This window comes from Canis lupus, chromosome 30 (assembly GCF_003254725.2).
Source record: "Canis lupus dingo isolate Sandy chromosome 30, ASM325472v2, whole genome shotgun sequence".
Lineage (NCBI taxonomy): Eukaryota > Metazoa > Chordata > Mammalia > Carnivora > Canidae > Canis > Canis lupus.
In genome coordinates, this window is record NC_064272.1 from 19,203,330 (window position 1) to 19,221,693 (window position 18,364).

The 18,364-nt window shown below is 38.8% G+C and overlaps 1 long non-coding RNA gene across 2 annotated transcripts in view; it reads left to right on the forward strand.

Moving 5' to 3' along the window:
• The window catches only part of LOC125754048 (uncharacterized), a 40,317-nt gene extending 22,217 nt beyond the window's left edge, over positions 1 to 18,100 (forward strand). The window contains exons 1-4 of one of the 2 annotated variants that reach the window (XR_007407305.1): positions 7,925 to 8,060; positions 9,761 to 9,884; positions 16,268 to 16,369; positions 17,790 to 18,100. This is a non-coding gene — a long non-coding RNA (uncharacterized LOC125754048). Of the gene's footprint in view, positions 1 to 7,924; positions 8,061 to 9,760; positions 9,885 to 16,267; positions 16,370 to 17,789 lie in introns of those variants that run through there. The other variant, XR_007407306.1, reaches the window with a different exon arrangement.
• Positions 18,101 to 18,364: the final 264 nt, after the last annotated feature.

Sequence of the window (18,364 nt, forward strand, 5' to 3'; positions counted from 1 at the left end):
ATAGCTTTATGCAAACACATATCCATCAAATCTTTTATAATTTTTTCAAATGGATTCTTTGTTTGCTCTGCTGTATGTTCCAATGTTAGCCTCTCGATTCCCCAGCAGACATTAAGGATAAGGAAGCAATTACACTCTCGAAAAAAGCACATTTATGAACACGTTACATGTCCATTCAAACCCTTTCCCATAGCAAGTCTTGCCTGTGGCTGCCTCTAGATAGGGAGGCCATTTTAAAGCCATTATGTGTGTCTGTGTATGTACAATTGCAGCTTTGGAGAGCATTTATACATTTAGAATCCTTTCTTATCTTTGCCTTCTGTTAAAACAAAGATTATAATACTTAATCTTTAAGTGTGGGGCATTAGTTTTGAAAAAAAGATTTATCCGACCCACAAATATAACTCCTTGGGTTTTCATAGCTTGCAGAGAATACATTCTCTTGTAAAACAAGTTCTTTTAAAAAACCTCATTGATTTTTAGATGGGCTTTGTGGTTAGGGTGTGCACATTGATTTCTATTCAGGAATACCTCTGGAGTTCACTTTAGATGGGCCAGTGTGCTTGTCGTACTACAGAGCTATGGTAAGATAATTTTAATCTAAACAGGATATTTTTTCTTTACTATCGAGCATGTTTTAGATTTTCTTTTTCTGAATCATTTTTAAACTTAAATGAAAGGAAGATGTATATTTCTGCTCTTAATTTTCAGGCTGAGTACTTTATTTTGCACATCTTTTTCTCAGAAACTGTACTTGAGAATAAGCACTCTTTTTTTTCTTCTCTGTGTCTGTGGAACTTCTTTATTATTCTGTATATCTGTAGTATCTTTGTAGAGTCCCAATTTGGGCCTGGCTTTTATCCCTCAAAGCATTCCACTTTAGAATAATTGTCCACTTAACCTCTGGACAAAATCATGGACTACAATATTAGAGCTTAACATGTTAATTTAACTCAACAAGATATGAGAAGGGACAAAAACATAAGATGACAACATGAGCAGAGACATTATTTTACACATTTTGTTTGTAGTAGTACAAAGGAGGATGATAATTGTATCTCTGTCCAAGAGTTGTTTTGAAGATTAATTAATTATTACACATAAAGCAATTATAAAAGTGTCTGACTCTGTATGTACTCAATAATTGTTAGCTAGTATCTGAAAAAATAAAACATAGAATTTAAAATAGCATTTTTACCCAGTATTTTGTGGTAAAGGAATCTGGTCACAGATTATAAATACCCAATTCCATGTCTATTATAAATTCCTTACACTCTTGCCTTTTAATCTTCCATCATTCTAGATAGCAATCAATATATTTCTGCATGGAAAAGAAAAGCACCTCTCCCTCTCCTAACTGCCCACTTTATTAAGGAGTTGGTGACCTGTAAAGCACACACAAAACAAGAAATAATAATAGTAACAACAACAACATCAAAATCCTTTCTTGAGGACATTCTTTTCTAAGGCTGGGTTTGTTGTTGACTGACCACTGGTTCATCAGTCAGAGGGCTCTAGGTTTGGGGCTACATAAACAGCTCTCCATCCAACAGTATGACGCTCTGCTAATTGGAATGAGAAGTTAATCTCTCTCAAACTGAACCCAGCTGAGTCTCTGAGAGCAGTGATGTATTTAAAAGATCTCTGGCAGTCCAGGGCATGTGGCACTAACCGGATTTAGCTCATTAGCAAATCCGCAAGGCCCTGCTGACACTGCACCCAGAATAAAATACATGAGGCCAGCCTATACCCTGTGGGCACCTACAGCATGACTACATAATAAAAAGGCATTTATTAATAATCTCATTGGTCACACAATACAAAGGAAGGTAACAAGAAGTCAAATGCTGTCATTTGTCGTGACTAGAGAGGCGTAATTAAAATAAGTGTCCTGTGATTAACCTTTGAAAAATTAATCTGGTATGAAAAAAGGCATAAAAACAAGGAAAATAGACTCTTAAAATTAATTCACTAGAATAGGCAGCTGTTGTATACACTTGGTTCAAGTTCTACATGCTTGTGAAATGTTAGTCATTGAAAACAAAGAGCAATTAGCAAATTTAGCGAGTAGAATGCCTATTATTAAAAACAACAGCAGGCCAATAATTAGTGTGTCTAGTGATAAAGAGGGTAGCATTTTGTTGTCATTCATCTGGGTTTGAATGCAAGTTCCTCCATTTACCAGCTATGTATCCTTGGGCAATATTCTCAGCCTTTTAGTAACTTAGTTTCCACATCTGTAAAATGGGGGTATGAATATATCTCATGTGGTTTTTGTGATGATTAAATAGGATTGTATATGTAAAGCTCTCAGCATAGAGCTGGGCACTTTGTTAAGTGCTCAAAAAATATTAGTGATGGTAAAAAGTACATCAGTCCTTGATATGCAAAAAAAGCGGTTTGCTCTGCACAGAAAACACATAAAGCACACGCAGCCCTGTGATCCATGATGCATCAATTATAGTCAATGGGGTTTTTCCAGGGTTTTGCTGGCAGTGATCTTATCTTGTGATTTAATGTCAAGAGTGGCATATCAGTAATCCTGAAAGAATGTTACAGGGTATAGCAGAACGTGTTTCCTGAATGTTAGAGTGTAACACTTGTACATTTGGTCTAGCCCACAGAATGTTCAACTCAAATCCTACAGGGCTAGGCAGTAACCAAATTGGTCAGGAAGTGGTGGGAAGAGGGGTGGATGCAGAGACCAGGCCAGCATTTACTTTCTAGTAGAGGCAGCTGCCCCTTGGATAACGCCACTTTTTGCCATATGAAACGGTAAATCCAATGTTGCCAGATTTTCCAGTTTTTACAATGGTTTCTAGAAATACTGATTTTCATGGGAAATTTTCCATTTTTAAGAACTCTGCTGGTCACAGGCATACCTTCATCTGGGGCTGGCACTAAGGTAAAGCAAGTGAGGCACTGGTTTCAGGTGCAACATTTAAGGGAGTGATCAAAAATTCAAAAGTGATCAAGATTAGTAATAGCTTTTTTTTTCAAAGATGAGTAACATCTTAATGCAGTATTTTAAAAATAAAAAAGCAAAAAATTCTTATTAAGAAAATATCAAAATCTTAAATTAAGACAGGCTCAACATTACTTATTTTTTCTTCTGGCTCAGGCTCCATCTGACTTAGCTCTGAGCTGCACTGCCTTCAGCCTCTGTTTTGACTATAGCACATGGCTGGCACCCTAATGCCAGGCCGATTGCCGGCTTTGCACTGGAGTGATTCATGGAACAACCAGGACACTGCTCCAAATAAAATAGTTGTATAAATTATCAATTAGTGTTAAGGATATATTCAACTCCATCTTTATACAATAAAATCTCACTACCATCACCTAAGGTGGAACTAATGAAAAGTCAGAATTGATCTACTTGCAAATCAAAAGGTTGTGTTACTTTCTAAGCAAGTTAACCAAAAAATGTTCTGCTAGCAAAATGATTTCTAATAGATGCCCCACTTTTATGAACAGAAGAGATTTAAAAGTAGCAGTAAGACAGGCATTCTTCAGTCAAAACCCCTTCGAGATCGTATGCAACATTTTGAATGTGTTCTGCTTCTTACCTTTCATCATATTATTGTGAGGCCTGGGACTCCCAGAAGACCAGAAATTAATATAATACAGCATGAAGGTGAGAACACAGGTTTTGAAGCTAGCCAGTCCTGGGTTAAAATGCTGATTCTCCCCTACTGTGATACCTTGGACAAATCAAATAATGTTTTTCTCAGTTTTCTCATCTGTAAAATAGGACTATCTTACAGGTTTGTTGTAGAGACCAAAGTTAATGTGTCACGTTATTGCTCTTTTTCTTTCAAATTTTAATTTAAATTCTAGTTAACATACAATATAATACTAGTTTCAGGAGTAGAATTTAGTGATTCCTCACTTACATATAATACCCAGTGCTCATCCCAGTAAGTACCTTCCTTGTCACATTATCTCTTGACTCTTGGTCTGTCCATAGACACTTGGCATATGGCAGTTGTTACTATCATTTAGCATATTCACTCCAAACCATTCCATGCCAACATCCTTAAATACACAAGATTAAGTAAGTTAAATTTGTTCTTTTTTATGCTACTAATTTGCTTATTCATCTTTTCTTCAAAAATAACACAAAATTCAGTGTGGGTGGAATTACAAATCCTGAATTCAATGAGGCCTAAATTAGAAAGATATAACTGTACTTGATTTAGCAGGTTTTTCTCCCCAATAAATTATGATGAAAAAAGTAGCATTAAAACAGTAAACTGTGAAAATAGATGACTGCAGCCTTATTCCACATTCTAGCGGTAGAACCTACCAGACTATGATGGTGCTCTGGTATATAGTCCAGTAGAATTAGCAATAGAATTCAGCTTTCACAGATGGTTGTGGGTTTTTTTGTTTTGTTTCGTTTTGGTGTTAAGCTTTGCAATAATGTTCCTGCTGACTCTGTATAAATATGGATGCTCCTCAGTTTAGAAACAGAATCATAACTCAGTGGCTCTGGGTTCAAATTCTATTCCTGCCACAGATTTGCTGAGTGACTCAGGGCAAGTTCAATTAACTTAGCCAAGCCTTAGTTTCACCTGTTGTAAATCACTTCCCTCAGGGCTTTCCAGTGGTGCCCTGTCGTGTGCATTGAAGAAAAATGTGAAAACTTGCATAGCTTTGCTATCCTTTGCAATACATCTTTTTTTTTTTTTTTTTTATGTTCCTCTTCCGCCCAACTGTTCTTCTAAGGAGCAGCTAGAATTTCTCATTTAATCAGAAGGCCATTTTTTATCATCAATGAAAATGTAAAAACTCTATCAGCTAGAATTGGTTATTTATGTCAGGTCCATCTGATTAGAATTTAACTCTATTTCATTAATACAGAGAAATGTCACCCTTTTAACTAATGAAATACATCATAATAGAGCTATATTTTTAAAGGGACACCATCACAAGTAGCCATATGCAAAATGCCCTTTGGAGTACATGCAAATTCCTCAACTGCAGTCTCTCTTCCCTCTTCTATGTACCCCTGACCCAAGGGAAAATTTCTATTTACTGGAGAAAGTAAAAGGTTTCATTTTGGAAGAAAACAATTTTGATTGCTTCCCCGTCTGAGGAAAATATTCCCGCATTAGCCTCTCACCTAGGTATACTTTAAGGGGGTCATAAAACCTTTAATTTAAAACGTTCAGTGCCACAGATGGCCTTGAATGAGCCTTGGAAAAGAGCAGAGGATGTGTAAAAACATTAGAAACAAGGCAGTTTTGAGGCCGTTTGGCCCCCACTAGCTATCTCCCCTGCTGTTCTCCTGTACCACACTACCAAGTCTGGGGCTCAGAGCGGCCCACGAAAAGGGCTTTTGAAACATCCCCCCAAGTCTGGTTGGCAAGGCCCATCCCTTCTTCCCCATGGCAGCATCTTCAAGAAGACTTTGCAATAGCTAACAGTAGAGTCTTCAAAAGAAATCACTGAACAGATCAAGTCTCTGGAGCTGCCCTCTTAGCTTTACGATACAGCACCGGCTGGTTTAGCAATAAACGCTGACTTGAGAGCACAAGGCGGGAGGCTCTGTGAAGAGGTTGGTTTTTCATCTTCTCTTCTTTCTCTTTCTCTCCCTTCCTCTTTCTCCTTCTTCCTCTTTCCATCTCTCCTTCTCCCTTCTTCTCTTTCTTTGCTACTTTTTCCACCCATCTGTTAATTTATTCAAAAACATTTCTGTAAGGTTCAGTATTGCCAAGTAAAGTATTAAGCTCTGGGAATAAAGATGAATGCCCTGAGGGAACCACTAGTGCAGAGACAGGTCTTTGTGTATTAAATGACTCCAACAATGGGATACTCTGTAATGGAGCTGAAAGGTGAAGGCGATCATCTCTGCTTACCTGAGTAAGGGAACAGGAAGCAACTTTGAAGCAGCTTGTGAAAGAACGATCATGAACTCACTAGGCAAATGAAGAGGCAAAAGGACATTCCAGGTAGAGGAGGTAGTAAGAATAAGCAAGCACTGCATGGCAGTATGGAGGCAGCATTGTGCCCTCAGACCATTCTAAGTGTGTGGTTTAAAGGAACCCGGATGTGAGGACTGGAGGGGTTAAAGCAGAATGGGTTAGCCAGGGACAAATGAAGGAAGACCACCCAAAAAGATTTCACAGATCTCTTTGGACCTTTATTGTAGGTCAGACACTATTCTTGGTACTTGAGACACAGTCTACACTTTCAGGAAGCTCATATTATTTGATGAAAAGGCACAATAAAGAAGCAAGCAGACTCTACTCTGTCAGACACTGATAAGTGCTATTAAAAAAATAAAGCAGGATTGAATAGGACAGAGACCACTGGGGACATTCTCCTTCAGCTAGGACAGGTGGGGAAGCCCTTTCTTAAGGGCTTCAAAAGGATTGTGCTTTTCAGATTTAGTACTTCCAGTTGAGACCCAGACATCTGTACTTTTAAAAAGCATCCCAAGATTCTGATGTGCATCTGGGGTGAAGCAGCCTTACCCCAGGCAGTGGGACCATGGGGAGCAATTTACATGAAGAGGATGGCCTGACTGAGCATGTGACCTGTGATGAACTCACAGTGAAGAACACTGGAAGCTATGGGGAATGCAGCTTGGAGCTTTAGACTGGAGGCAGGGAGACCTATTGGGAGGCCACTAGGTCATGAGGAGGTACTAGCAAATGGAATTATATTGATGGGCTTCTTCCTGCAGAGGTAGAAAATACTTGGGCTGAACTAGTGTCAAAGGAGCTCAAAACTTAGGACCCAAAGAGGTAGGAGTTAAGAACTACACCCAGTTATGTGCCAAACTCTAGGTCTGCCAGGCATCACTTTGGCTGGCTTTCCCAGAAAACCTTCACCCAGGGGGTGGAATTCATTTTAACTTCTCTTGCATAAAACTAAAATGATCTTATCCAGTGTTCAGCAAACTTTTCTTGTAGAAGAAGAGAAAGTAAAAATTTAGGTTTTAAGGTCCTACCATTTCTGTCACAATTATTCAACTCTGTCATTGTAACTCAAAAGCAGCCACAGATAGTATGTAAATTAATGGATGTGGCTGTAATCCAAGCTACATCCGCTTTGACTTGATTTATAAAAACAGGTAGTGTGGGGCACCTGGATAGCTTGGTCGTTAAGTGTCTGAGTGTTGATTTCTGCTCAGGTCATCATCACAGGGTCCTGAGATTGAGCCCCACATCAGCTTTGTGTTGGTCGTGGAGGCTGCCTAAGATTCTCTCTCGCTCTCCCTCTGCTCCTCAAAATACACACACACACACACACACACACACACACACATATATATCCTTCTTCTTTACCCTCTCCAACAGAATCCACACCAATCTTCTCGTAATCTTTCTCAAGTGCAGCCTCATCCTCCCAAGCCATAGAAAATTCTCCTTCCTCCATGCCTCACCTATATACTAGTGAACAAAGGCATATATATATATAATTTTTATAAAAACAAACAGCAGGCTGGTTTGGCCCATGGATGGTAGCTTCCCACTCCCTGCTTTAGTCTATTCAGGAGATTCTTTGGATTATGGTAGGCTGTAATGGAAGGAGGTTCAGGAGTATTTTATTTTCTTGTAAATGAGGATTTTTACCTTCTCATTTTTATTAAGCAGAAAGTTTAGACTCAAAAAAAAAAAAAAAGAAAGAAAGAAAGTTTAGACTCTATTTCTAGCTCTGCAGGTCCTGATTTCATGCTTGCTTTATCAGCTAGCAGAATTGTCATACACTATAATCGTACAGGGCAACAATATAGCATAATGTGAAGAGCAGCAGCAGAGAACCACACACTTGGTTTTAAGTTCATCTAGCATCCAGTGTGACTTTACCTCTCAGAGCCTCACATTCCTCTTTGTAAGGGTTGGACTAGATGACTTTAAAGGCTCTGTCAGTTCCTAAGAGTCTATTTCTATGTGTTTTATTCATTAGCTGGAATGCTATTGAGATTTAATAAATAGAGGGCCAAATAGAAGAGCCAGAAGTCAACCAGATGAGAAATGACACAGGTCTAAAAGAGGGGATTGGCAGCATTGATGGAGACACCAACATGCAGATGACAGATGTTTGTGGTATGATGTCAATCACACTATTAAAATGAAATGAAAGAGTGAGGCTGTCAGTGTGAATGTAATTAGATGGATATGAGGACCATGGGATTGGAAAGAGTAGAAAATGATCATGAAATTTTGAGTCTGGGAGACAAAGGCCTTGGCCATACTTAGACTGGATGAAAGATAGGAAATAGAGGGATGCAGACCCCAAAATGGTGACTTAAAAATAAATTGTAAAGTCAAGGCTGAATGAATCTGGCTGAGGACCTTCCAAATAGGAGCACATCCACCACCTACAGTTGGCCTCTACTTTACCCCACTCAATTCTATCTGGTGTGTAACTTCAAGATAAATATTCCCCAGCATATGGCTTTTACTCTGTTATTTGTGCAGTGTTATTTGTGGCTCCCTATAACCTATCTCCTTGTCCTATGACCTATCCAGTATTCTAGATCACTGATAGTGTGGCCCATCTGAACTTTTAAGTCTTATGCTTGTCTGAAACCTCTGTACAAATCCTACATCTCTGGCATCTCATTGACCCCTGAGTATACCTGGCCTTTTTCACCTTAATGTCTACCTTGAATCACATGTTTTCCTTACCTGGAGCATACATTCTCTTATGTACATATGTATATATGTGTGTATGTATTTATTATTTATTGATAGGGAATACATTATTCAAAACTATCAGAGAAATGAACAAACCTGAGTCTGTAACAAAGCATCATGTTTTAAAGCATAGGATATCAGAGTATACACTGCTACATACAGATGAACTGATCAGGCCATAACTTTTCAATGTTTAAAACAGAATAAGGTTCCCTGTAGAAGTGCTACCTTTGTGATACCTTTAACTTTAATATCCTTCTCCTTCTTTTTCACCCTCTCCAACAGAATCCACACCAATCTCCTCATAATCCTTCTCAAGGGCAGCCTCATCCTCCCAAGTCTCAGAACATTTTCATTCCTCCATGTCTCACCTATACACCAGTGAACAAAGGCATGCTTGGCATACATCAAACTTGTAGTCTAGGTGAACCCAGGCCTCAGCAATGGCTGTGGCATTGCTCACCAAGCACACAGCTTGTACTTTGGCCAGTTCCCTATCAGATACTACAGTGGAAGGCTGATAATGAATGCCAACTTTGAAGCCAGTGGGGCAACAGTCCACAAATTGGATGGACTCTTTGTCTTGATGGTGGCAATGGCAGCACTGATATCTTTGGGAACCACCACATCATGGTACAACAGGCAGCAAGCCACGTATTTACTATGGTGAGGGTCACATTTCACCATCTGACTGGCTGTCTTAAAGCATGCATTGGTAATCTCTGCTACAGAAAGCTATTAATGGTAGGCTTTCTCAGCAGAGATGACATGCACATATGTGGCTAGAGGGAAATGGATGGGGGACAGGGCACCAGCTTGGTCTGGAATTCTATCAAATCAACATCAGGGCTCCATCTAATTTGAGTGATGGAGGACACAATTGGACCTATCAACCTATTCAGGTTAGTGTAGGTTTGGGAGTTCAATATTGAGGTTCTACGACAGATGTCACAGATGGCATCATTGTCTACCATGAAGGCAAAGTCAGAGTGCTCCAGGGTGGTGTGATAGTGAGGATGGAATTAGAGGCTCAGTTACAGCTCTAAAAACCTGAGGGGCTGAATAAATGGGGACTTCCAGCTTGGACTTCTTGTCGTAATCAACAGGGAGATATTCCATCAGCCAGAAGATCAACCTGGAACCAGTTCTCCCTCCCCAGCTGTGGAAAACCAAGAAGCCCTGAAGACCTATGCACCAATCAGCCAGTTTCTGAATTTGGCCCAAGACAAGGTCAGTGATCTCCTTGCCAATGGTGTAGTGCCCTCAGGCATAGTTATTGGCAGCATCTTCCTTGCTTGTGATGAGCTGCTCAGGATGGAAGAGCTGGCAGTAGGTACCAATGTGAACTTCATCAATGACCATGGGTTTCAGGTCTACAAACTTTGCCCTGGGCACATGCTTTCCAGTACCTCTTCTCACTGAAGAAAGTGTTGAAGGGGTCATCTCCTCTCCCAGTGGTTTTGTCTCTTAGCATTAGAGCGTCAGGCTGGATGAAATGTTCCAGGTAATAGAGCTCCCAGCAGGCATTGCCAATTTGGATGCCAGGTTGGCCGATGTGGATGGAGATGCATTCATTCATGGTTGGTACTTTGCAACTACAAAGCAGGTGGTAGAGAGGAAAAGGAGAGGTTGTTGCTTCTTACAGGATCTGTAGTCAGCAAGGATATGTAAGACTGAAGTTCACATGGTTATAAATAGAGGAAGAGAAGCATTGCAAAGAGCTTTGGAGGCAGGTAGGCCTCACCACGTTATTTTGGATTTTGCATGTGAAGTTGTCTAACTATGCCTGGCACAGAGTATGTGTTTAACTAAAAGTGTTTTTTTTTTATTATTATTAAGTCACATTTAGAAGATAAAGTATTTTCATTTCCTCTTTTAGTATCCCATATTATTTAGCAAAGGTATGATAATATTTGTCATATAATTGATATAAGAGCCATTTGATCTATATTTTGCCAAGCAATTGGTTTGGCTTTTTTCAAAAAAAAAAAAAAAAAAAAAAAAAAGATAGATATGCTGTCTCCATTTCCTCATATAGAAGAAGACCAAATTCAAGAGCCCTAAAATATGTGTCATCTCATGTAGTCTATGACAGGCACTCTGAGTAAGGGTTATGTTTGTTTTCATTACTGCACATAGGTGCTTAATTTATTTACCAGCATGTCCCATAATGCTGGTAAATAAATGGATATGTTTAGGAAGTACCATCAGGAATCCTGTCATGCCTTTGAACACATTTACTCTTATTCTGATGATTCTACTGAATTGGATCTAGATTCCATTATAGTTGTTAAACTGGCTTATCATAAGAAATTTTTTGTTTGTTTTTTGTTGTTGTAATTTTTTTAACTCCTAAGTTTCTGGGCTGTATCCCTGGAGAATCTGATTTATTGGCTCTGGATATTTATCAGTTCCCTGAGAATTCTGCTTATCAGCCAGGTTTGGAGATACCACATACCTAAATGATAATGGCCAACCTCTACCTCAACACCTGGCCTTATACACTCTCTTTCCTTTAGGAGGCACTCAGTGGACTTGAGCCAAATTTCCTTGAGGCTGACCAACACCATTTTACCACCCAATGCTGATCACAAGCCTCCTGAAGACAATGCCTGTTGGAAGTGGGACAGCCACTATTATTTAGGTCTGCATGGTGTTTGAAAAGCAAAGGAAAGAGAAGGCAGAGGGTAAATTGAGGAACCATAGGTTGCATAGTCCACCCTGCCAAAGAAGGCCACTGATATTACTAAGTGCTTGCCATGAGGGCACCCTGAGTCTACATTGTTTTAAGCCTGGAAGTGCTCTTCTTGGATAACACGCTTCAAGGATACTCTCTGCCCTTTTTACCTTAACTACCCATCCTCCACCTCTTGGCCTTAACCTCTGAGGAATTGAAAGTTCTTTTGAACTTTCTCACATCCTCCACATGGTCTGATGTCAGACTTTAGGACAGGTTTCCAACATATCGGGATGGCAAATGCTACTCTTTGTGAGATAACTCACTATGTTAGAGGGGAAGCAGGCAGGGCACATGAAATGGGCACTGCATAGCTATAGGCAGGGATCAGCCAGTTCCTTGCCTGTCGCAGGCTCTTACTCTGCAGCTCTGCTCTTGTTTTTCTGAGCCTGAGAAGGCTACCTTTCCTACAGACACCAACAAACCGTCAGTGAGGTACCACCTCAGATTCAGATTCATGTTTTGTTACAGATTGTAGGAGGTAGCAACCTAAAAGGGTTGCAAAGAAAATGTGATTTTAAAAATTTACTTTGAAAAAAAATTAACCTGGTAAAAATTATAATATGCATATATTTTTTTGGGGGGGGGGCATGCTTAATTCTTGGGACTAAAAAGATATGAAAAAGTCCTAGAAACATCAATAAAAATTTGGTTAGATATTATTTGACACACAAAAATATTCTAATTAAAAATTTTCACAGTTTTAAATTTTAACATTAATAAAAACAAATAACATATATTGTTACAGATAGTCTAGAAATTCTACAATGATAGAAGTTTTGGTCTTGTTTCCAGTTTGTTTTATTTTTTTGTTTTCTCATTATGACATACATTGAGGATAATGGACAGATTTTTGTTGCTGTGACAAAATATACATAACATAAGGCACTATTAATATTCCCACTTACAGAGGATGGGAGTAAGGGTCAGAGAGGTTGTATTGGTTGTTGAAAGTCACAGGGCTAGTAAGAGAAGCTTCTGGGAAGAGTTTTGTCTATTGCAGAGCCTGGATGGTAAAACAACAATATTATTGTCTCTGTGGGTTTGATTGATCCACTTTGCTGAAGACAAAATTAATGCACATCTTAAATCTGTGCTTATACATTTTGAAGTTTGCCACTGCAAAAAAAAGTCTGAACAAGTAAAACAAACAGAACCTCAATGCCTTTTCCAATTTGTGTTAGGTCTCCCCAAAGACTCTGAATAGCTGCCACAGCCCAATATACCCAGGGAACATGTAGAACTGTTTTTATTTAGCCCCAAAATGCAACCATAAATTTCTCATTTGCATACAATGGGACAGATGAGCATTCATCTATTATCATGTGGATGTTGTAGCTAGAATTCAAGCTCTGTAATCAAGCTGACTGCAAATTCTGAGTCATTGGTTCTTAGCTATTATTTAACCTCTTTCAGACTCAGTTTCTCAGTCTATACCATGAGGATGGAAGGAATACCTACATCCTCAAATTGTAATTATTACCTATATTGCCAGTTACATTGCTAAAATCTAAATACAGTTTCCAATTTATGATGGTTCAATTTATAATTTTTCGACTTTACAACAGGGAAGTGATACACATTCAGTAGAAACCATGCTTTAGATTTTGAATTTTGATCTTTTCCAGAGCTAGCAATATTCAGTATGATATTGTCTCATGATATTAGGCAGTAGCAGTGAGCCACAGCTCCCAGTGAGCTATTGGATCACAAAGATAAACAACTGACATGCTTATAACCATTTTGTACCCATATAAACCATTCTGGTTTTTGCTTTCAGTATTCAATAAATTACAAATATATTTAATGCTTTATTATAAAATGGGCTTTGTATTAGATGCTTTTGCCCATTTGTAGGCTAATGTAAGTGTTTTGAGCATGTAAGGCTATCTTAGCCTTAAGATAGGCTAAGCTATGATGTTTGGTAAGTTAGGTGTATTAAATGCAATTTATAAAATTTTTTTTTAATTTTTATTTATTTATGATAGTCACAGAGAGAGAGAGAGAGAGAGAGTCAGAGACACAGGCAGAGGGAGAAGCAGGCTCCATGCACTGGGAGCCCGACGTGGGACTCGATCCCGGGTCTCCAGGATCGCGCCCTGGGCCAAAGGCAGGCGCCAAACCGCTGCGCCACCCAGGGATCCCTAAATGCATTTTTAAAAGATTTTATTTATTTATTCGCGATAGACAGAGAGAGAGAGAGAGAGAGAGAGAGGGAGAGGGAGAGGCGCAGAGACACAGGCAGTGGGAGAAGCAGGCTCCGTGCAGGGAGCCTGACGTGGGACTCGATCCCGGGACTTCAGGATCGCTCCCTGGGCCAAAGGCAGGTGCTAAACCGCTGAGCCACCCAGGGATCCCCCTTAAATGCATTTTTGACTTACAATATTTTCAACTGACAATGGGCTTATTGGAATGTAATCCCATTGTAAGTTGAGGAAAATCTGTGCAAACTAGCTATAATTAGTCATTGATTTGGCAAATATTTATTGAATTTGTCCTGTGTGCTGGGCACAGGATTGAGTTGGCACAGATGACTAAAGTGCAGCTCTAGCCCCTCAGACTCTCAAAAGGGTAGACATAGATGAACAACAAAATATATAATGGAGGATATTATAGCAATCTCTATGAAGGGGAAGAACAAAGAAGAGAGAGAGAGAGTAGATAGGAGGAATGGGGGGAGAAGGCTTCAGGGAGGAGATCACTTGTTCTTAGCTAACATCTATTGCATTTCTATGCCATACAAAACAAACTGTACTAAATATTTAGTCTAAAACACTATGTTTTTAATTTTTAAATTTTTAATTGAAGCATAATTGACATATAATATTAAATTAGTTTCAGGTGTACAATGTAGTGATTCAATAATTATATATATTATGAAATGCTAACAGCGATAAGTGTAATACAGTAATATTGACTATATTCTCTATGCTGTACTTTTCATCCCTGTGACTTATTTATTTTATAACTGGAAGTTTGTACCTCTTAATCTCCTTCACCCATTTCACCCAGCCCTCATATTCCCTTGCAATTGATAACCACCAGTTTTTTCTATTTATGAGTCTTTCTCTCTTTAGTTCTTGTTGCTTGTTTGTTCATTTGTTTTGTTTATTAGATTCCACGTATAAGTGAAATCATATGGTATTTGTCTTTCTTTATCTGGCTTACTTCACCTAGCATAATACCCTCTAGATCCATCCATGTTGTTGTGAATGACAGGCTCTCATTCTTTTTATGGCCAAGTAATATTCTATTGTGCACATATATCACATCTTCTTTATCCTTTCATCTGTGAGTGGGCACTTAAGGTACTTCCATATCTTGGCTATTGTGAATTACATTGCAGCAAACATAGGGGTGAGTATATCTTTCTGAATTAGTGTTTTTGCTTTCTTCAGGTAAATACCTAGAAATGGAATTACTGGATTGTATGGTACTTCTATTTTCAATTTAAAAAGAAAAAATCTATACTGTTTTTCAGAGTACCTGTACCAGTTTACATTCTCATTAACTTGCATAAGGGTCCCCCTTTTCTCCACATCCTCAACAACTCTTGTCAGTTCTTTGTCTTTTTTATATTAACCATTCTAATTGGTGTGAGGTAATATATCACTGTGGCTTTGATTTGCATTTTCCTGATGATGAGTGATGTTGAGCATCTTTTAACTCATCTGTTGGCCATCCATATGTCTTCTTTAGAAAAATGTCTGTTCAGATCTTCTGCCTTTTTAATCAGATTATTTGTTTTTGTGGTGTTGAGTTGTATGAGTTCCTTATATACTTTGGATATTAACCCTGGTCAGATATATCATGTACAAGTATTTTCTCCCCTTCAATAGGTTGCCTTTTTAATTGTGCTGATGGTTACTTACACTGTGCAATAGCTTTTTTATTTTGATGCAATCCCAATAGTTTATTTTTGCTTTTGTTTCCTTGCCTAAGGAGATAGATCCAGAAAGATATTGCTAAGATTGATATCCAAGATATTACTGATAGGTTTTTTCTATGGAAAGTATTTATTAAAGATATTTTATATATCTACATATCTATATCTATATCTATATGCTCCTTAACTAAATTATAAACAAATAGTACTTACCACCAGAAAAAAAGAGAAAAGAGAGCTTTTTGATGATCAAGAAAGCTTAAGCAGAATCCTTTCGCCATTGGTAGTGTTCTATGCTGTGGAGAACTCATGAATATCCTTGGATACTGCAGAGTAGTTCAGTATGAACTGAATCTGACATTCTGAGCTAGTTCCCTAAGTCAATATCACCATTGAAAGGAACCCATAGATCAACCAAGTGAAGCCACTAAAAATGGATTCCAGCCTGGGAAAAAGTCACCAGGAAGCTTTAACTGTGCCTGGCCTGTCTTGTGAAGGTTGGGTTCTTTGTGATTCAACCAGGGGAGGGCTGAGTTCTGCTGGCCAAAGAAACCCCTAGCAATGATAACCAGCTCAGTAGGCTCCAGATCCCCAGTGCCCACTCCCAGCACAGTAGAGAGAAGGGAGAAAGAAGCAGATCTCAACAGGGGAAACTGGGCTGAGATGGGGTCTGCCCTTGCTCAGTGTCCATCCTCACACCCTGGTTAATTCCAGTCTTCCCAGAAGTGTGACTCTATAATGAGGGGTTGGTGGTGGCCTCAATGCTTCTCTGTCCTCCTTTCTTGCTTAGTGGCTCATCACACTTTAATGGAGACGAACAATGCGGGGAGGGGCTAGGAGGCCAGTGGATTAGACAAAGAATGAAACTGTGCCTTGGCCAGATCCACGCCAATTATGTCTGAATAAACAAATCTATAGTACAAGCTAAGAGCCTTCCTTCTCCCCACCCCCACCCCCGCATTTTATTTATTTTTATCTTGGTCTGGAAAGTTGGACATATTCCCTGTACCGTCCTGGTACCCAGATGGCCTGTTTGAGTAAGCAGTGGGGAAGAAGGTCAATAATACATCAGCATGCAGAGTCTCCGCTAAGGTCAGTCCTGCATAAAATATACCGTGACAACCTGAGGGCAAGTTTAAAATGGTGCTCCACAATGGGGTAGGGGTTGGATGGGGGTGGGGGTGGGGCTGGGGCTGGGGCAGTACAGAAGCTGCCCTCTCACAATTGCTGCAAAATTGACTTCTGCCCCCCCCCCCCCAAAAAATTGTATTTTCCTGGGTTCCTGTTGTGGTCCTTTAGGAAAAGTTTTCTTCACACAGAGGAATGCTCATGATCCAAGTGAGGAGCATTTTAAGAAGGTCTGTCTTCATATACAAATACCTGCCATGTTAGAGGCTTTTTAAAAAATAATCACATCCAATTGTCCCAAACAGGGACATAATGGCTACTGTGAAGTCTCAAATTCTAACCTATTGAATCAGCTCTGTATTTTTGTTTTGTCTCCAGATATATTTTAATTAGATTTGAGGGCTGAACTAGACAGTACTTATAAGTTTTTAGCTGTTGTAAGATTAGTATTCTTGAGTGGCATTTCTCAATTACATTTGATTATGATTATTTTACTAATAAAGATAAAAACAGATACCTGTGTAGAGAGTCACTGCGGAGTTTACAAGGGTTCATTCTGCTCCTCTCTTTCTTTTGAAGATTGGAGGAAACCCAACAGCACCTTCTAATGTAAAAAAAAAAAAGAAAAGTCCATTTCACTTTGGGAATTTATTCAAATTGGAGGTGTATACTGACACAAATATTCTTGAAGATTGATCCAGGTTGAGGCGTGTTGTGCATGGGTTTACTGTTCAACTTGCAAGTAATTTGTAAAGCCAGAGTCAGTCTTGACTATGAAACATTGTATCACTGTGATTGGAATCAATAGTTCTTGCACTGTCATTTGTCACATATTTACAAGCTTGAAAAATAGTTCATTTTGTCCTCATCCCATAACTCAAAAGATTGAATCAGAGCCCTGGAGGGATCTGCCAACAGGACACATTCATTACTGATCACCGTCTTGGTGAGGCTATAATCACAGCCACACCAAAAATAGAATATAAATAAAAATTAAAGCACCACTCATTTGGTTCACTCTTAAATATTTTCAGCTTCAAATATTTAAAAGTCTGCTGGGAGACTTCAATCACCTTGTGACCTACATCAGTGGCCACAAAGAGAAAATTCATTGAAGCTGATTTTCCCATCATACTCTCAAAACATTCAAAAATACCATTTTTTTGAATGAAGAAAAATCAAAATCTGGAGTTAATGGTCCAAAAACTTCATAAAGTATACTTCTTCTAGTCACTTCGCGTATAGTTCATAAATGACCTTCTATTCCCATGAAAGATTTGTAGAAGACATTTAAAGATAATGCTTTTAATTTTAAGATAAAAGATTTATGAATGATAGAACTTGTGCCTATGAAATCGCTAATCCCAACTCTCTAATATTTCAGATGGAGGGCTTCATAAAATGAAAAGACTGCCCATAAAGTTGTACTACACCTGCTGTCAGAGACAATCAGTAATGGAATTGCAAAGTGAATATTGAAAAGGATGTGAGACATGCACATTTTTGGTTATAATAATGTATTTTAAGTCCCCTTCACTTCACGGTTGTATTGATAAAGTATTAATGGTTGAAGTGTTGGGAGGCAACTCAGATTCTTTAAACAAGTCCCCAGATATTAACAGATGAACACACTGTTCATGGAATTTAGTTGCTAAACTAGCCCTAAATCCTAGGATTGCAGCTAGTTTTTTTTTTTTTTTTCAGGCAACTTTCCTGACTGAATTCAAACCATGGAGTTTGACCCATTTCTCAAATCTGAGCCTGAACCAACCTAAAAACAACAGATTGCCTTCCAAATGCTTGGTTGAATGGTTCTCTACAGATATGGCCTGACATTCCTTTTGCTAGAACAAGACTTCACATTGATGTCATATATCAGTTGTTTCCTCTCTAACTCTCTAATATGTAACTTAATATTTAGGTATTATGACTTACTATTAATTTTTGAAGTGACCCCAT